The 12,910-nt window shown below is 49.8% G+C and overlaps 1 pseudogene; it reads left to right on the plus strand.

Moving 5' to 3' along the window:
* The first annotated feature begins 3,800 nt into the window (after positions 1 to 3,800).
* Positions 3,801 to 12,910, plus strand: part of LOC136468091 (callose synthase 3-like) — a 30,009-nt pseudogene continuing 20,899 nt past the window's right edge.

Below are 12,910 nucleotides of genomic sequence, written 5' to 3' on the forward strand. Positions count from 1 at the left end.
CAATTCTACAAAATTACAAATCCATCAGTTAACACTTCGAAACAATTAATATATATGCAAATTAAACAAGGATTGACTGCAGTCATACCTTAGGAAATAAAGCAAGTCTCAGGCTCTCCAATGCCTTGTTTCTCTCAGCCAAAGCTTCTGCATTAAGCTGATCAGTAGGCGCAAGCAACAGCTGTGTGTAAGTTTCTAGCATTTTGCACTTAGTTTGTTCATGAGCTGCTTCATGATTAAGCCTAGCTGCTTCGATCTTCTTATCAGCCAAGCTTTGCTGAATTTCAGTCATCTTCTCTCTGTCTTCCCTATTCTTCATGCTTGCTTCAATGAACTTCTCAACTTTTCCACTAAAATCAGCCAAAGCATCAGATGACTTCTTTTTTCCATTGAGTTCTTTTTTTGCTTTTTTATGTCCTATAGGTCGCTTTTCTCCATCTAATTCCAAATCTACCATTTGAGCTGGACCAGCCTTTGCACTCTTTTCCTTTTCCTTCTTCAACCTAGCAAGATATGCTGACCACTTCTGCTGTCCACGTACTACCTTCCACATATGCAACAGATGGAAGGCCTTACCATTATTTTGACCGGACCACATCTCTAGTGCTTTGTTAGTCAACTGGTCATCACTCATCCCACTTTCCCACACTCTACTGGCATTTACCCAACATCCATGAAAATCAGTCAATGGTTTCTTAGAACGATCCCAACGTATTTTCAGTTGGTTCCGGTTCCTCTTACGACTATTTTCTGTGGTCTTGTTGTATTCTTTAGTAACATCTGTCCAATAAGCATCTGACTTCTTGTCATTTCCATCTACTGGATCCTTTGAATTACGCAACCAAGCACTGGCCTAAACAACAAAAAGAACAGAATGAAAAAAATACAATAATTAATCTTCAAGTGTGCATGGAGATAGCATGCTTTCAACCTACCAGTCGTATGTCTTCATTGACCGACCAATTCAAACGGTTGGCTGTTCTAGAAGTCTCATCAATGTTAATTGTTTCATCTTCTTCTGCATCTATATCATCCACTATGTCAACAGTTTGCTGTGCTGGAGAGGGAGTTCTTGTAGCACCCATGTCAATTGGTGAAACTGAAGATTGACTCAATCCAGCACCAACAAAGTGAAAATTTTCATTTCCATTTGGATGGTTAGCAAATGGGTTTGACTGCAGAAAATTTGAGAATCCTCCTGGTGGGTATAACCTGCAAACAACAAATTTCATGATACCTTAGTTAATCAATTTCCATATACTACTGTCATATATGGGAACACTAGCGGTACAAGCAAATTCCATCTACAAGCAAACAACCATGATACCTTAGTTAATCAATTTCCATCTACAAACACTAACAATAGCAGTACAAGCAAATTCCATCTACAAACACTAACAATAGCAGTACAAGCTGACACAAATTTCCATCTACAAGCACACAACCATGATACCTTAGTTAATCAATTTCCATATACTACTGTCATATACGGGAACACTAGCAGTACAAGCAAATTCCATCTACAAGGCACTTTGCACTACATATGTCAGCCTAATTAACCAAGAAATTAATTAACAAAGAAGCTGCAGATGAACAATCTGTAATCCATAGAACCACAGCTCCGACGACTTACCCTTCGCTAGGAGATGACGTTGGCCACCATCCACCAACGGGAGAAGCATGACTGACAGGAACAGAGGCACCAGCGGGAAGAATCCGAGATGCAGAAGCACCGGCGGTCGGAGCAGAGGCCACAGGACCACGAGAGAGGGTTCTAGGGACACCACTGCCTCGCCGTGAACTAGACTTTGTTAATCGATTCATCCCTGATTCAGAGATTTGGGTTACTGTTGGGGGAGGAGCTCAGTTGGGGAGGCTAGGTCGACTTGGGGGCGTACTTTGATTTGGACCTAGGGATCCTTATCTGCAGCCGGCGCGTGAGGACACGGAGCTGCGGGCGCGTTTTAGGCTCTCGCGCGGGAGAGGTCGGGGCGGTGCGTGGGAGAGGAAGGAAGATTTGGCGGGAGGAGGACGGGAGGGGGCGGGTGCGGGTGCGGAAGAAGCGCGCGCAGCTGGAGAAATTTGGCGGCGGCGGCGGCGGCATCTCGCCTAGTGTGCGGCAGCGCGTGGGAGAGGCGGCCAAGGCGAGAGAGCGCGCGGGAGATCGATGGCGGGCTCGGGCGAGCGCGCGCGCGCAGAAGGAGGAGCGTGGGAGAGGGAGGAGTTGCGGCGGCGGCGCATGGATGGCGGACGGGATCCATCGACTCTACGCTGCCCTCCACAACGCGAGTCATGGTGGTTTCTTGCGGCCTCGGGAGTATCGAAGACCCAGCGTCCAAATAAGACTCGGTTTCCTTCTCTTTCTTCATTAAATTGCCTTCCACGTCATCAAAATACTGATGTGGCACCATAATAAATAAGGATGGACTCTATCGTAGAGTCTGGGTTGGGAGTGCCCTTATGGGCTGGCCAGCGGCCGCTCTGGGCTCCCTTTCACTCCCTTTTTCTGAGGCTGGCCTCGGACCTTGTTGCCTTTTTGCCTTTCATTTTCCCCATTTGAAAATATAGCAGGAAAACATCCTTTCATTTAAAGGGGACTTGCTAAAATTCATATGCCTAAATTTTAGCTTCCTTTCGGATGATAGTTATTACATATATTTTATACTGAAATTGTAGCTTTAGATCATTGTAATTTATATAGGCATACTCTGCAATTTTCGATTTATATAGAGACTAATATACCCTTTAAACAATAAACAAAACCACAAACTCGACAAAACCTATGCTTGCACAAAGAAAATTAACAATTTAAAATTATTTCTATAATCAAACAAGAACAAAAAAGTGATAGATTAGATACAAAGACAAATAACAAATCACAAAAGTAACAATTTTACTTGTACTAGTTGTTTGTATATGAATGTTGTCTAAAATAATTTAAAGTTCAGGCACCTGAAATATAGGAGGAGTGCATTTAAAAAGAAGAGCAAGTGAAACTCGTGCTAGTGCACTAGTAGTTCCAAAATGTAAGTGGATCTTAGACAAGCCTTTTTTTTTACTTTTGATTTAATTATAAAATTCTTAGATTTGCATGTATTATTGGATCTGTTATGAACTACTTCGACGTAGCATTTTGTAAAAAAAAAAACGAACATGCCCATTTAAGATAACATACTATTTTCAAATCAAATTACTATATATATGGGACACATTATTATTTTCCATAGACGATATAGATGAGATGAGAGTATCCACGGAATGGATGTGAGGTAGCTTCGCCATTAAGCCACGCAGCAGTAGATAGGGAAGAAAAGAAGAGACGAGGAGCATGATCCTTTTCGGTCCGACCTACCGCCACATATGACTGACATACCCAATCATCAGACTAGTAAGTGACTGCTGAGTGTGCGTGAAACTCAAAATTCTCTGTCTCTTTGACCTGCTTACTTAGGGAAAGCTAAGCCCACACCGCCTGCCGCCCTGCAATGGGAACGGAAAAGAAACAAAGGAATTTTGTAGAGACAGTACAGTACATGAATCCTACAGGAATAATTTAATTTTCGAAAATAAAAAATAAAATTCTCCCGTTCTAAACAGAGCATGAATATAATTTGGAGAGAGGCGGTGAAATTCAAAGAAGCAGGTGCGCGAGGTACCGACGTCGCCGTCGACGTCGAGGAAGAGTAAAACGCGGGTCTCGTCTCTTGGGTTGCTCTACGCCTCTGCTGTCTGTACGTGTACCCACCGCCACTGGGCTGGGCAGGGCTGCTGCCCCCACCCCCCCTACACTGCAAAAAAGTGAGGCGAGTGAAAGCAGGCGGCCATGCTTTTCGGGAGAAGGAGAGGAGAGGGAAAGCTGGGAAAGCAGCAGAGCACACAGCAAAGCAAAGCTCGCACTCCCACCGGGAGCGCTTCTCTCCTCTTCTCTTCTTCGCACCAGCAGTCCAGCACCTGCACCACCACCACCAGGGGGAAGACGCGGCGGAGGCAGCGCCTTTCCTCTTCCTCCTCCCCCAGAAATCAATTCCTCCTCCCGCACGATCCATCCGTCCGGAGGCGACTCGCTCTCCGCGCCCCCTCTTTCCTTCCCAAATAGGCGTATCTGTATGTATCTCTCTCCCTCGGTCAGTTTTTTGTTTTCCTTTTTTTTTTTCCAAGTTTCTTCTCAAATCAAATTATATATATAAACTGGCTCTGCTTTCCCGTTCCATGCGGGTTTAATTCAAGTCTGGCTGTTGCAGGGGAGGGAGGCAGAGAGAGCGGATTGATCATCAGCAAGAGGAGGAGGAAGAAAAACATCGATCGCCATTCACTTGCTGCTGCTGCTGCTCTACTACGCTAGTCAGTAGCCGAGGACCCGCCCATACCCATGGCGTCCTCCTCGGGGGGCGGCGGGGGCCGCAGGATGGCCCCCGGGGGAGACTCCTCCTCCGCCTCCCCTGCCTCCGCCGGCGCCAGGAGGATCTACCGCACCCAGACCGCCGGCAACCTCGGCGACTCCATATTCGACAGCGAGGTCGTCCCGTCGTCGCTTGTCGAGATCGCGCCCATCCTGCGTGTGGCCAACGAGGTCGAGGCCAGCAACCCGCGAGTAGCCTACCTCTGTGAGTAGTAGTAGAATTCGTTTCGTTTTCAGTTTGTTTGCTGCTTCTGCTTCCCTTTTTCTCTGCAATCAATCAATAATTCGGCCTCCCCCCTCCCTCTCCAGGCCGCTTCTACGCCTTCGAGAAGGCGCATCGCCTCGACCCCACCTCCAGCGGCCGTGGTGTCCGCCAGTTCAAAACCGCCCTGCTGCAGAGGCTCGAGAGGGAGAACGATCCCACGCTCAAGGGCAGGGTCAAGCAGAGTGACGCCAGAGAAATGCAGAGCTTCTACCAGCACTACTACAAGAAGTACATTCAGGCGCTTCAAAACGCTGCTGATAAAGCCGACCGGTCTGTCTCTTCCTCCTTTATTTTATCCCATTCATTATTACTTAGCCGTTCTAAATATAAAAGTAACCATAAAATTATTATTACCAAATCGACCGATCATTCCATCCATCCATCCCAGGGCTCAGCTCACCAAAGCTTATCAAACTGCCGCCGTGCTCTTTGAGGTCCTCAAAGCCGTAAACGTCTCCCAGAAAATCGAAGTCGATCAGTCGGTAACCATCACTACCTTTCTTGCTGGAGTACCATTGATATATGCACTAGTAGCTCTAGCTTCACTTCTACTGGTTGGTTGCATCTTCCTATTGCACCTCTCCTTAATTCCCTATTCACACAACACAACCGCCCCTTGCAGATTCTGGAGACGCACAACCAGGTCGAGGAAAAGAAGAAGCTATACCTTCCTTACAATATCCTCCCGCTTGATCCTGACAGCGCCAACCAGGCTATCATGCGCTATCCTGAGGTTGCCACCTACTTCATATCAACTTGCTGCCATTCATAGTCTCACATGAGGGTTATGCATGTACGCTATGACTTATATGTTGCCTTGCATGTGTCATCATTATGTGTGTAGATCCAAGCTGCTTTCCATGCTCTTCGCAACACCAGAGGTCTGCCATGGCCCAAGGAACACGACAAGAAGCCCGATGCAGATCTTCTTGCCTGGCTTCAGGCCATGTTTGGATTCCAGGTTATCACACTTGGATGGATGATCTTTTCACCATCCTCTGGCTCATAACTGTTTGTGACCTGACCTCTGAATCCATGCTCTCTAACTTTGCTCATCACTCCGCAGAAAGATAACGTATCCAACCAAAGGGAGCATCTCATACTCTTGCTTGCCAACGTGCACATAAGACAGATTCCCAAACTTGATCAACAACCAAAGGTATCCCCTTTGATCAATATCATATAAAACACATGTGGTGCTTCATGCTTGTGGCACTTACCCATTTCTTACTGGCTGATGTTCTCAGTTGGATGACCGAGCGCTGGATACAGTAATGAAGAAGCTATTTAAGAATTACAAGAGATGGTGCAAATATCTTGGCCGCAAAAGCAGCTTATGGTATGAGATGCTCATGATTCTGTAAAGAGCTGTAGTTATATGCTCTGCTCAATACTGATTGACTCATGAATTGATCATTTCCAATCTAGGTTGCCGACTATCCAACAGGAGGTTCAACAACGCAAGCTTCTCTATATGGGTCTTTATCTGCTCATATGGGGCGAGGCAGCTAACCTGAGATTCATGCCAGAGTGTCTTTGCTATATCTATCATCATGTATGGACAATCCTGAGTTTTCCAAAATAAGTTTATTGCATTGTATACTTACTAAACTATTGAAGTGAATCTTGCAAGGGTTAGTTCTTCTAGCATAAATAATTGTCTTGTATGACGAAAATTTGATTGAGAAATAGTATGATTTTAGCTTATGTGATCTTCGCTTGCACAAAGCTGGTAGCATAATCTGAACAATCACATTCTGTTTGCTTCCACAGTTTGTGAGAATGCTTATGTTGGGTGCAATTTTGCTTTGGTACAAGGACAACCATGCGGAAGAGTTGAATAAAATAGTCTCCGTCTAGCTGCCTCATGTACACAGTTCCTCAGTACAACATTAGCAATTTCTTCCTCTAGTTATGAAATAGTTATATAGACAATGACACTATCCCAAAGATGCAACTTTGACCAATAATTTAGATTGCAGTACTAATAGGAAATGACTCATTAGGAAGGCTAGCATTAGGAAAGGATCCATCAGGATCATGTATTTTAGGATAGTGATTAACCATAGCCTAGTTGCCTTGTATTGTATTGTGACATGTGGCTATATATATCCAGCACCCCCCCACATTGGGTGTGTGGTGTAATTCCTATACTTTTCTACATGGTATCACGAGTCCGGGCCTAGGTCCACTCGCCCACCCCCTCCTCCCGCTGCTGCGCCACCACCCTGGTCGCGCCCTTCTCTCCCTCTCCCACCCCCGGCACTGGTCCTTCTTGCCAAGCCGCCACCATGACTACCCCTCCCCTTTCCAAGTGATTCCTCTACTGCCCTCACCGACTCCTCATCCTCAGCCTCGGCACCGGCTGTCTTCTCCATTCCTCCCTACGCCACCATCTCAGTCAAATCCCATGTGCCGATCACCCTCGAGTTGAAGTGCCCTAACTTCACTTGCTGGTCGTCCTTCTTCCTCTCCCTCTGCAGCAAATTCGACCTTCTCTTGCACGTCGATGGCACGCAAGAGGCACGCCCTACCGACACGGCCTGGGCTACTGCTGACTCATGTGTCCGCAATTGGCTCCTCAGCACCGTCGGGGACGACGTCCTCGATCTCTCCGAGGCCCCGGATCAGACCGCCCGTCAGCTGTGGACGGCAATCTCCGGCATCTACCAGGCGAACAAGGCCTCTCGCACCGTCTTCCTGAGTCACGAATTCCATTCGATGACTCAGGGTGACCTCTCCATCGACGCCTACTGCCAGAAGATGAAGACCACGGCCGATGCCCGGTGCGACGTCGGCCACACCGTCATCGAATCACAGCTTGTCCTCAACCTGTTGCGCGGCCTCAACCCCCGTTTTCCCTAGCACCGCCGACAACATCGCGGATTCCAATCCGCTGCCCAACTTCGCCACCGCCCGCGAAAAGCTCGTCCTCAAGGAGCTTCGCCTTGCCAACGAGGGCCAGGTCACCTCCCAGACCGCCCTCCTCGCAGGAACTCCTTCCTGCGGCACTGCCTGCCATGCGTCCATGGGCAGTCAAGGCGCTTCTGGCCACGGCGGCCGGTCGGGCAGCAGCGGCGGCGGCGGCTATCGCAATCGGCGGAAGGGTGGTGGCGGTTCAGTCCCAGGGAGGCAGCCGCGGCCCTCCCCAGCCTAGCAGGCCCCTGGTTCTGCTTCTCCCCCTGGGGCGGCCAACAGCAGCAGTGGGGCGGCTACCAGCAGTAGTGGCACCCCCACAGCGGCCCTGGCGTCCTGGGCACCCCTCCGCTGGCCCACCCCCTCCGCTGGCCCACATTGCCTTCGCCCCAGCATAGTACTCCGACGACGCCCCTCCTCAGCCGAGGCACTGGTCCCTGGAATCAGGCCGGTCTTGTTGCTGCCCTGAACCAGCTGTCCCTCCAGGGTTCAAACCCCTGGGTCCTCGACACGGGCGCAGTCTACACACATGTCGCCCTCGGATGGTATACTCCTCTCCCGCCTCCCTCACTCTGATTCCTTCATTACTGTTGGTAATGGCAGTAACATTCCTATTTCCTGTCGTGGCACTTCTACCTTGTCGGCAACCAACACTACCTTCCACCTTAACAATGTCCTTGTTGCTCCTACTCTAGTGCGCAATCTTCTTTTGTCCGTCAATTCACTCGCGACAATTCATGTTCCATTGAATTTGACGCTCTGGGTTTTTTCTGTCAAGGACCTGCAGACGGGACGCGTGATTCTTCGCTGCAATAGTGGCGGGGATCTCTACACCATCACCCCCACGCCACCGCCCACCTGTAGCCTCGCCACCTCAGCCACGCTCTGGCATCATCGTCTTGGTCACCCGAGTCCTTCCGCCCTCGCCACCCTACAGAACATGTTTGTCATCTCATGTAATAAGCAGCCGCGGTCTTTATGTCATGCCTGTCAACTTGGCAAACACACCCGGCTCCCATTCAGTAGCTCTACATCTATCACTACCTCTATCTTTGAGTTACTTCACTGTGATGTATGGACATCCCTTGTTTTGAGCACTTCGGGGTTCAAATATTATCTTGTAATGCTTGATGATTTTTCTCATTTTTGTTGGACTTTTCCATTACGCCACAAATATGAGGTTCATCGCCATCTTGTTGAGTTCATCGCTTTTGCTCGTACGCAGTTCAGCGTCACCCCCAAAGCATTTCAGGCTGATAATGGCACCGAGTTCCTCAACCGGGCCACTACTGACTTCCTCTCCAGCCACAGCATCAGCTTGCGCCTCTCCTGCCCCTACACCTCCCAACAAAATGGCAAAGCCGAACGCATACTTCGCACTATCAACAACACCATCCGCACTTTGCTGCTCCACGCCTCCATGCCACCACCATACTGGGCTGAAGCCTTGGCCGCTGTCACATATCTGCTCAACCGGCGCCCATCTGCTTCTATACAGCATGCCATCCCCTACCAACTCCTTCATTAGCAGCTCCCGGATTACTCCTCCCTTCGTGTGTTCAGGTTGCCTCTGCTACCCAAATCTTAATGCCACGACATCCCACAAACTCTCCCCTCGATCGACCCCGTGCGTGTTCCTCGGCTACCCTTCTTCCCACAAAGGGTACCGCTGCCTGGACATGGCCACTCGGTGTGTCGTAGTGTCATGTCATGTTGTGTTCGATGAGACTGTGTTCCCCTTTGCTGCAGCTCCGTCGGCAGCCTCCGTGCCGTCATCACTTGACTTCTTGATGCAGGGACTTTCTCCACCAGCGGACACTCCGCCTCCTACTGCTATTGAGCGCTCAGTCTGCGCCTCTTCCCAGTAGCAAAGCTGTGCTGCTGGATTACCAGGACCCGGCGATCATCTACGCCGGCCCGGTGCAGCTTCCGGGCGGGTCCCCGGCTTCAGCACACCCTGCTCCGCGTCCGGGCGGGACTGGTCGCTTTGGGGCCACCTATCAGCGGCGTCCACGACCCCCGGCGCCCCCTGCGGCACCCATGGCGCCCCCTGCCGCGCCCCCAGTGCCCTCGACGGCACCCTCGGCGTCTGCAGCACCGCCTGCTGCGCCTCCACCACCTTCGCGCCCGGTGACACGGCTACAGACCTGGCAGCTGGCGTCCGGTCGACCGCTACGGCTTCTCCGCCACTGACGACCTCCCCGATTCCGGCCAACTATCGCAGCGCCCTTGCCGACCCCAACTAGGCGGGCTGCAATGTCGGCGGAACTACAATGCTTCTCCTCGCCAACGGCACCTGGCGCCTCGTACCTCGGCCCGCCGGCGCTAATATTGTCACCGGCAAGTGGCTGTTCAAACACAAGTTCCACTCGGACGATACTCTGGCTTCAGCACAAGGCGCGCTGGGTCATCCGCGGCTTCTCCCAGCAAGGCTGGTGTCAACTACGACGAGACCTTCAGCCCGGTTGTCAAACCGGCGACGATCCGCCCCGTCCTCAGCATCGCCGCCTCAGCGCTCCTGGCCCATTCATCAGCTGGACGTGAAGAACGCCTTCCTCCATGGGCATCTCGAGGAGACGGTCTACTGCCAGCAGCCGTCTGGCTTCGTCGACCCGGCCACCCCTTGACTACGTCTACTTGCTGCAGAAGTCCCTGTACGGACTCAAGCAGGCGCCCCGGGCTTGGAACCAGCGATTTGCCAGCTACATCCGCACCATCGGCTTTACTGCCTCCAAGTCTGACGCCTCCCTCTTTGTGTACAAAGAGGGCGCCCGCATCGCCTACCTGCTCCTCTGCGTCGACTACATCATCCTCACGGCGTCATCTCCTGAGCTGCTCTAGCACGTCATGGCTCGCCTCCCCTCGGAGTTCGCCATGACGGATCTCAGCGACCTCCATCACTTCCTTCGGGATCACTGTGACACGGGATCACTCCGGTCTATTCCTGTCCCAGCGCCAGTACGCCGTCGACCTCCTCTAGCGGGCTGGCATGTCCGAGTGCCACCCCACTGCCACGCCGGCCGATGCATGGACCAAGCTGTCCAGCCACCGACGGTGCCCCGGTGGCTGACCCCTCTGAGTACCGGAGCCTCGCCGGCGCCCTTCAGTACCTCACACTGACGCGGCCTGACTTGGCCTTTGCTGTTCAACAGGTCTGCTTGTTCATGCATGACCCGCGTGAGCCGCATATGGCGCTGATCAAGCGTATCCTACGCTATGTGAAGGGCACGCTCTCCGCCGGCCTCCACCTGGGCACCGGCCCCATCGACCAAATCACCACCTACTCCGATGCTGACTGGGCAGGCTGCCCGGACACCCGCCGCTCCACCTCCGGCTTCTACGTCTTCCTCGGCGACAATCTACAGCCTGTTCGTTTGGCTGTGGCTTGTCGTAAACGATCGTAAATTTTCAGCCGGAACAGTATTTTTCTCTCACACAAACCAGCCAGCAGTACTTCTTCACGAACCAGCAACGATACGAACCAGCCAACCGAACAGGCTGCTAGTGTCTTGGTCATCCAAACGCCAGACCACGGTCTCCCGCTCCAGCGCGGAGGCCGAATACCGGGCTATTGCACATGTCGTCGCCGAATGCTGCTGGGTACGGCAACTCCTTCAGGAACTTCACATCTCGGTTCCCTTGGCTACAGTGGTCTACTGTGACAACGTTAGCGCCATCTACATGATTGCTAATCCTGTCCACCACCGTCGCACCAAGCATATCGAGATCGACATCCACTTCGTTCGCGAGAAGGTGGCCTTGGGTCAGATTCGCGTCCTCCACGTTCCTTCGGCTCACCAATTTGCGGATATCATGACCAAGGGTCTTCCTGTGCAGCTGTTCACAGACTTTCGGTCCAGCCTCTGCGTCCGTGATCCTCCTACCGCTTCGACTGCGGGCGGGTATTAGGAAATGACTCATTAGGAAGGCTAGCATTAGGAAAGGATCCATCAGGATCATGTATTTTAGGATAGTGATTAACCATAGCCTAGTTGCCTTGTATTGTATTGTGACTGTGGCTATATATATCCAGCACCCCCCCACATTGGGTGTGTGGTGTGATTCCTATACTTTTCTACAAGTACATGTATGGACCTTGCAAATTATCATACTGCACTAGTAGATTTCAGGACAATCTACACATTTGGTTTTCGCGTGCCAAATCTAAATATTCGTACATATACAGATATACATAGCTTAAAAAGTTCGTTTGCGTCATCTCTCTCTCTCTCTCTCTGACTTCAAAGATTGTAAACATACTGTCATTTTCTGACTACAGCCCTGAGACTAGCATGGTGAAAGTGACCTGATAATTTAAATGCATGATGGCGTCCGATCCGACTATATAGTTTGTGTTGTTCCTTTTCTTTAGGGTGCTATGAGTATTTCAAACCATTGTCGACGGGTGAAATGGTGTGTTTAATACGTAATGTTTTGTGCCTAACGAGTTATCAACATAACATGTGTAATCTTACTGGCCTTTCATGCTTCTTTCTTCTTTGTGGCTATAATGAACTTGTGTAAATTAATATGCTTGCAATGCGCTTAAGTATCAAGGCAGCTTGTTGGTCATGATCGATTGGCTTTGGGACATTATCGACCATAAGTCTTGCAGTAGGATTATTATTAGTGAGTGTTGACAGTCTTATTTTGTTTAATAACAGATGGCCTTTGAACTCTATGGTATGTTGGCTGGAAATGTGAGCCCGACGACTGGTGAAAATGTTAAACCAGCTTATGGTGGAGAAGAAGAAGCCTTCTTGAAGAGAGTTGTGACTCCAATCTACAAAGTTATAGAAAAGGTACAATTTTAATTTCTTTTGCCCACTGTTATGCCCTGAATCATAGTTATATCCTTTGCACCTTTTACATAGGAAGTCGAGAGGAGCAAGACCATGAAATCAAAGCACTCACACTGGAGAAACTACGATGATCTTAATGAGTACTTTTGGTAAGGGCTGATCTGATCACTCATTTTTCTTATATAGTTGCATGGGCCTATATATTGGGGAATGTCATGCAATTATTTCTGCACTGCTACTCAGGTCAAGAGATTGCTTCCGATTGGGATGGCCTATGCGATCTGATGCAGATTTTTTCAAGACTCCAAATGCTTCTCTTCACCATGTGGATGGAGTATGTCCCTTGTGATAATGAATATACTTACATTTTTTAAATCAATTAGGTTTGAGCTAGGTAATATTTTGTTACATGAGTATTATAATGGGAGCGTTGATATAAAGTAGAGTACTATACACCTTTATATCTTTCCATAGACCTGACACTAGAGGCATTTGGCAAATATACATCCGTTCTAACTATTTCTGAGA

Source organism: Miscanthus floridulus, chromosome 7, assembly GCF_019320115.1.
Source record: "Miscanthus floridulus cultivar M001 chromosome 7, ASM1932011v1, whole genome shotgun sequence".
In the NCBI taxonomy this organism is placed as follows: domain Eukaryota; kingdom Viridiplantae; phylum Streptophyta; class Magnoliopsida; order Poales; family Poaceae; genus Miscanthus; species Miscanthus floridulus.